Here is a 6,957-nt window from a genome sequence, read left to right as displayed (position 1 = left end):
TCACTGTGGTCTAAACGAGTGTTGTGTGATTGAAAAATCACACAACGGTGATTCCACCGTTGTGCAATATCCATTTCCTCAACAGATAATTATTTCTGTTGTGTGAATTCTGTGCAGGCATGTGCCTGGCATGGCATGGGCGGAGATGCCTTGGCATTGACATGGCCATTCAGACAACAAAAGAAGAAATTAGCTGTTGTCTGAGATTCATAACACACCACTACTAGAAAAAACGGATATAAGGACTCCTAACAAGGACACATAAATTATGTGGAGTCCTTGAAAGTTTGTAAGGACACTCATCCGGGTAAATGAAAATTTTTAGTGGAAGGGAGAGTCTTTCAATGACATATGATGTCCATTATGTGTCCTAATTAATTCGGCTCCAATTGAAAATAACAAAACGCGCTGCGCGTTTTCTCTCTCTCCAAATTTCACTTCCCTCCCCAAATTTCACTTCCCTCCTCCCCCAATTTTCGACTTCCCTCTTCAATTGAAACCCACCATAAGAGAAAAGTTGTTGTTTCATTCCCTCTATTTCCATTATTCAGTTGTCATAGAAAGAAAAAAATAAACTCGAGCTGAAAACACAGTCTATCTGATTCGACTCGACGGAGAAGGCGGCGACTCATAACAGTCACCGGATTTGAGAGATTCTGGGTTCAACTCGTAGTAAGGTGTGAGACATATTCTGGGTTGAGAAATATTGGTTTCCTGACTTTCGTGTTATGCTCTCCCTGACCTAATTTTGTTCTATCAACCCAGATAGAAGGTTGAGGAGTCAATAACTCCAAAATCAGAACTATAGAAGATGCGGACTTTCAGGTATTGTTATCTCCCTAATTTTCAATGGGTGGGTACTCAGATTTATGGGTTTATGGTTGGGGATTACACTGTTTATTTTCATTTCATGGATACTCTCCGCTTGAAGAGTAATTGCTTCTTTGAATCCTCTTATAGCTGGAGGATAGATCTGGGTCTCGAATTAACACGTCATGTACAAGCCAAATGTATAGAATTCCTATCGGGCTAGCTTCACCCAATACATTCCTTTATCAACACCAAGTTCTCATTTTTTTTTTTTTTGAATAATCCAGGTTATTGAATTTTGAGATCTTTGTTGAGGTGGATTTGTTGATTAGTGGAATTAATCTGTTGTGGTTAGGTTTGTTTAAATCGTCGTCTCGTCAATTATGATGATTCCGGATTCGGGTTTCATGATGGAGAACGAGGCGAGTTGCTTACCGCACACACCGGAGGAGGAGTAGCAGATCATTGATGAATTAAGCGGTCAATCCAAAGCCAATGTCAAAGCAGGCAACTTGTTCTATGTTATTTCTAACAGGTTTTGCTCTCCTTTTTTCTCTGTGATTACTGGAAAAGGTTAATCTTTGTAGAACTAGCATCTAATTGAAATATTGGATGTTTTTATTCGTCTCTTTTCTTGTTCATTCTACTTTGATAAGTGTGTTGGAAGCATCATTTTTTGCTTTGTTATGGGATTTCAGCTTCTTAAGGGTTTAAAGTGCTTTATAAGAGGATTAGATGCATGTATAGTATGATTCTGTAGTGGAAAATCAAGTATATGTACTTTTCTTCATAAGTAGGTATTCTCTGTGGATTATGAGTCTAGTTTCTGCCTAGGAGCTCGTATTTAGTCTGATGCTTCTGCAATATTCTGTTTGTTTGATCACTTTCATTAGTTGACATCATTAGATGTCCAATAGCTAGATCATTTTGAATATAGAAGAAACTTAATGTAACCTGCATGAGCACCTACTCCACTGCATTGGTGGCATCTACTATGTACATTCAAAGTTACCATCTTTTTTTATGTTTAATTTCTTAGTAGGTTCTTTCTGCTCTTTTTGCTCTTTGTCCAGTGGTACTCAAGCTGCATTGGTGGTATCTCACTGAGGACAACCTGCATGAGGGTGCTGACTTCTTATATTCCAAAGGTAGAGTATAATGTGTGTTTGTTCTTGTTCCCTCTATCACTTTCATCTTGTTATTTAAATTATCGGTTATCCTCATGTTTTGTGTCATGTTATTTCTTTTCCTGTATAAGTACTAGTTTTGTGATGGGGAAGTTCATCCTCTAGTATAACCAAAATAGACATTGATATGTTTAAATATAGATTCTCATCTAGAACGTAGAGATTCCATGATAATATTAGTATTTTAACGTTTGAGCTATATGTTCTAAGCTTTTTTCAGCATTTTCTTATACCATCTTATAGTTCTGAGTCCAGTGAACTTGTGATTCCCAACTAATTTTATGGTTAAGACACAGTTTAATATAGCTCTCGAGATTCTTCTCTGTTTCAGTAAAACGGCATTCCTTTTCACTTTTTGAAATTCAATCAGATTATAGTTATGACTCTTGACAACTTCCTTGCTACTGGGTTGAATGTTTTGTTACTCGGTGACTTCCAACTATTGTCGGGTTTTGCTATTTCATGTCATCATATTGGTAGCCTCTAGTTTGTCTATGGTCAATGTACTGCTCTCCTTCTATGAGTTCAATTGATAATGTTCAGTTTCTTGCTTTAGAACTAAAATGATGTATGACTTGTGTGATTGTTAAAATTCTGACCAAGTAATGCATGATGATTTGAATCTTATCTCTTTAGAGTTGATACTCACAATAGGCATTATACTTTGGACATTGTACTAAAAGTTTGGACATTTGGTTCCTGGCACTCATGCAGATCAAAGTCTCCTTTGGATAATTGCAAGGCTTAATGATTGTTAATTATTATATCAAGAAAGGCTAGCTGCACCTTGAAACACCTCTTCAACTCTTTTCCGGTATGTTAACTTTTCACTTTCCTGGGGATTGTTTTTTATACGATCATTTTTCGGTTTATTTCGGTTTCTGTTTTCCGTGTTAATTTAGATTCCAATATCTTTTTAGGTTTATTATTTCCAAGTTTCAGCTGCTATTGTTCTAGCTTTTAATTTGTTCTCTCTTTCAATTGAAAAATACTTGTGTTGATGGTAGTTGTAGCTACAACCTAATTTTTTGTCCATGAAATCATAGTGTTATGAGTTTGATGTATGAATTTCCTTTAAGTGAGTGTTCAAGGTTTCACACATGCGTATACGTAAAGTAACTGTGCAACTTAATTGTAACTACAGTTCAAATGTTAGATTTTTAGTATTAACCCTTGGATGTGCTCGTGAGGAAAAACATTAAAAGCTGGAGTTGATAATGATTGATGAGCCATAGAATCTGTAGATATTTGTAATTAATCTTACTGTTTTTGTTTTCTACCTGTTCTTCACTCTCAACTTCATTTTCTTTCTTTTGATTCCTTAATTAATGAATGAAGGAATGAATAACTTAAGAAACAATTAACCTTTTTATTTTGTGTTTCTGTTGTTCTACTATAGTTGTAAAGAAGCTGAGTCAGTTGCATACCTAACTGCCTATCTTTGAATTTTGTACAGTTACAAAAGGAGCACAGCGGCCATATCTGTAGGTAATATATTATCTTCTCTTTTGGGTTGTTTGATACATAACTGAAATTGAACTCTTGACTACTTATGCTTAAGAAAGTTCAAGGAATTAAGGAAAAGAATTAGAGTTTAATGCATCATAGTAACTGGACTTAAAATGATTGCTTGCTTGGGTTCTTCTTTCTGGTAAAGATTCAAGGGGAATGATAGCAACAATTAATATAAGAGACTAAAACTTGGATTTTGAACAAGTTTGGTGTTTTCTGTTTACTGCAGGGGATCCTAATATCACCATGACTCACTTAATGAGTTACTTGAAACTTGCAATTAGGGACTTGTCCTCAAGTGGATTGACAGGAGAGATAACTTCATATATATATATATATATATATATATATATATATATATATATATATATATATATATATATCCAATCATGACATGTTACATCTTTGGAAGTATTCCAAGCTTGATAACTTAGCAATAGCTGGCATTATGTGTGCATATATAAATTAGTAATTAGTACCTGAATTTATAAATTAATGTATGTATATGACTGGATTCAGAAATTTATCTAACAATAGATTAACTGGCTCAATACCTGAATTTCTGACTAAATTGCCAAACCTGAAAGTCTTGTGAGTATTTTGATTTGAATTGTTACTGCAGATACTTGTTTATTTAGAGTAGGTTTATAAATTTGCTCTATCTCTGCAGTAACTTGGAGAAGAACAAGCTCAAATGGTTCACTTCCGAGTATGCTTGTTGAAAAATCGACAAGTGGATCATTATTGTTAAGGTCTGTTTCTGTCCAAAGCCATTATCTAATATATTCAAAGTATTTCCTTCTGTTTTTGGTTGCAATCTTATATTATTGATGTGGAAAAAGTTCTATGCTGTTAGGTGTTGTTTTTATACTATACAAATTGAATACTATATATTGTCGACTAAATTTCCATGACTGATATGTATCAACCTTATTCATCCTAGGGTTGGAGAAAATGAAAACATATGTGCAGCAATATCATGCAAAAGGAAGAAAGCCAATGTACTCATTCCCATAATAGTAGCAGTTAGTGGATTTGTTATTTAGTTTGTAGCATCAGTTATATTATTTAGCATGAGAAGAAAAGAGAACAAGGTAAAGCTGTAATATATATATTACTAACAGTTAATTGAAAGGTAAACAGAGAAACTGTTTGATGTGTCATATGTATGCAGTTTTAATAATATAAGAACGTCTTTTTTGTGTCCTCTTATGAATTTAATGACTCTATTTCCAGAACTTTAAGGACATAATTTGTGTCCTAGTATAGAAAAGAGGACACATATGATAATTTATTTTGTGTTCTCTTATGGATTTAAGGACTCCATTTTCAAACTTTTGAGGACACTAGTTGTGTGTCCTAGTATAGAAAAGAGGACACATATAAGAGTGGATTTTTATGTCCTCTTATGGATTTAAGGACTCCATTTCTTGAGCTTTTATGACACAATTTGTGTGTCCTTGTTTAGAAAAGAGGACACATATTAGATAATATGAGGATGCAATTTAAGTGTCCTCTTATGGATATAAGGACACCTTGTCCAAAGCTTTTAGGACGCACAAACTGTGTCCTCATATAGAAAAGAGGACACATTTTCAGTGTCCTTGTTTGGGACTTATGATGACTCTCGGATAGAGGACTCTTTAAAAAAGAGTCCTTGTATGTATTTAAGGACACTGTTTCAATGTCCTTAAATCATGTTTTTCTAGTAGTGCACAACAGTTATAAATTATTTTTGTTGTCTGAGATGTATAAGACACAACAGCTATAATTCTTTATTTGTTGTCTGAGATAAGTAACACACAACCACAATGAAATGATATCTGTTGTCTGTTGATTCATTCAGACAACAGGGATAGTTATATTTCTGTTGTGTGTTATGAATCTCACACAACAGAATTTTATTATTTTCTGATGTTGGTAGTTCACACAACAAACTATATTTGGTTAACTGTGGTGTGAATATTGTAATCAAATTGGCTAACATCTAGTAACTGTTGTAGGAGAAGCCTTAATTTTGAACTCTTTTGCAGTCATACAACACATTGTTTTGTATTGTGTTGTATGACTGAAACTTAGACAACAAGAAGAATATTCACATAAATAATGCTCGATATATTACAATATAAACGATACTATAATCCATATAATTCAAGTATCATTATTCAAACATCTATACATTCAAGTAACTAGATAATGTACCAAGCAAGAGCATTCCTAGCTAGTTAATACATGAATCAAGATCATTCATATTCCCGATGGCTCCTAGCCTTCAGCTGCCTTTGGCTTCATATAACCTGGAAGGACCTGCTCCAATTGCTTTCTACTTTTTGCAGATCTAGGATCATCAGGAAGGAGATCAACTTCCTTCATTGCACACAAGGCCCCAATTTCTTTGCAATATATTTAGAAGAAGTATTCAGTAGAAGAACAGCAGACCTCAATCTGCGAATAGAAATAAGCTCAGCAAATAACCTGATGATCTCCTAAGCTGCCATCATATTCTCTTCTCTAATAACATGCTCTACCTGAAGTACATATACCAAATAATTACTAACCAAAAACTAAGAACTTGTTCTCGATACTGTGCAAGTAAATTAACCCCAATGAAAAAAAGAGAAATTACCCGAATCCGAGCTGTAGCTTCCTGGCCAGTCTCAAGAAGCTTGGAAATCACAGCGCATATTAGGAAGAGACTTTCTTTGTGGCAATGTCAAATAACTCCAAAACTCATGTCATCAGACACCAAACTTAACCAATTAGTTAACACTTCAAAAGCTTTAACAGATTATAAATAAGCCACAGTAAAACCAACAAGACAAAATGAAAACAGAGAAGTATAACAAAGTCACTCACAGTAGTAAAACAATAAAAGATGCTAAGCAACTTGAAAAGAAACCCCCCTTCTTCCCCCTTCTTTTCTTCTGTCTTCATTCCTTCCTCTTTCTCTCTCCCTCTTCTTTTTTGTTTTTGTTTTTTTGATCTAATCCCTCTGCCTCTTCTTTCTCTAGTACTCCCCTTCTTTTTCTTTTTCTTTTTCTTTTTCTTTCTTAACCTTTCACCCCTCCTCTTTTTTTGTCGGCAACCATCAGCCCACCTTATCTCTTAAGGTAACAAAATAATAAAACAAAACTAGTCACTTGAATAGCACAAAATGGGTACTAAGCATTGGTAAACATACTATGGAACTGAACTAGTTTTGATTTACCTAGGAAATACTTGGTCATGACATCAGGGGTAACAATCTCGCGCTCATCAATATCACCAGGTCATAGTAATGTACACAGGCCAGAATGGCATAGTACATAGTTGGATTCGATCCAACTTCTGGCTGGACGGCAGGACCAAGTACCACGGGGCAGTTGGTTGGTATAAAACCCATGCTTGCCACTGGTGGCACTGCCGGAGAGGTGGCTGCTATGGGCTTTGTAAAAGATGGTGAGAATAC

The 6,957-nt window shown here is 34.9% G+C and overlaps 1 long non-coding RNA gene across 2 annotated transcripts; it reads left to right on the top strand.

Moving 5' to 3' along the window:
* The first annotated feature begins 461 nt into the window (after positions 1-461).
* Positions 462-5,218, top strand: LOC112179925. 2 transcript variants are annotated; one of them, XR_002927967.2, is made up of 8 exons: positions 462-677; positions 766-825; positions 961-1,010; positions 1,166-1,345; positions 1,884-2,811; positions 3,454-3,485; positions 4,180-4,261; positions 4,453-5,218. It is a non-coding gene; the product is annotated as an uncharacterized LOC112179925 (long non-coding RNA). The 2 variants fall into 2 exon arrangements; XR_005803845.1 differs by having other exon boundaries at positions 463-677; positions 2,712-2,811.
* Positions 5,219-6,957: the final 1,739 nt, after the last annotated feature.

This window comes from Rosa chinensis, chromosome 7 (genome assembly GCF_002994745.2).
Source record: "Rosa chinensis cultivar Old Blush chromosome 7, RchiOBHm-V2, whole genome shotgun sequence".
NCBI classification, from domain to species: Eukaryota; Viridiplantae; Streptophyta; class Magnoliopsida; order Rosales; family Rosaceae; genus Rosa; species Rosa chinensis.
This window is presented reverse-complemented; position numbering and strand designations above follow the sequence as displayed.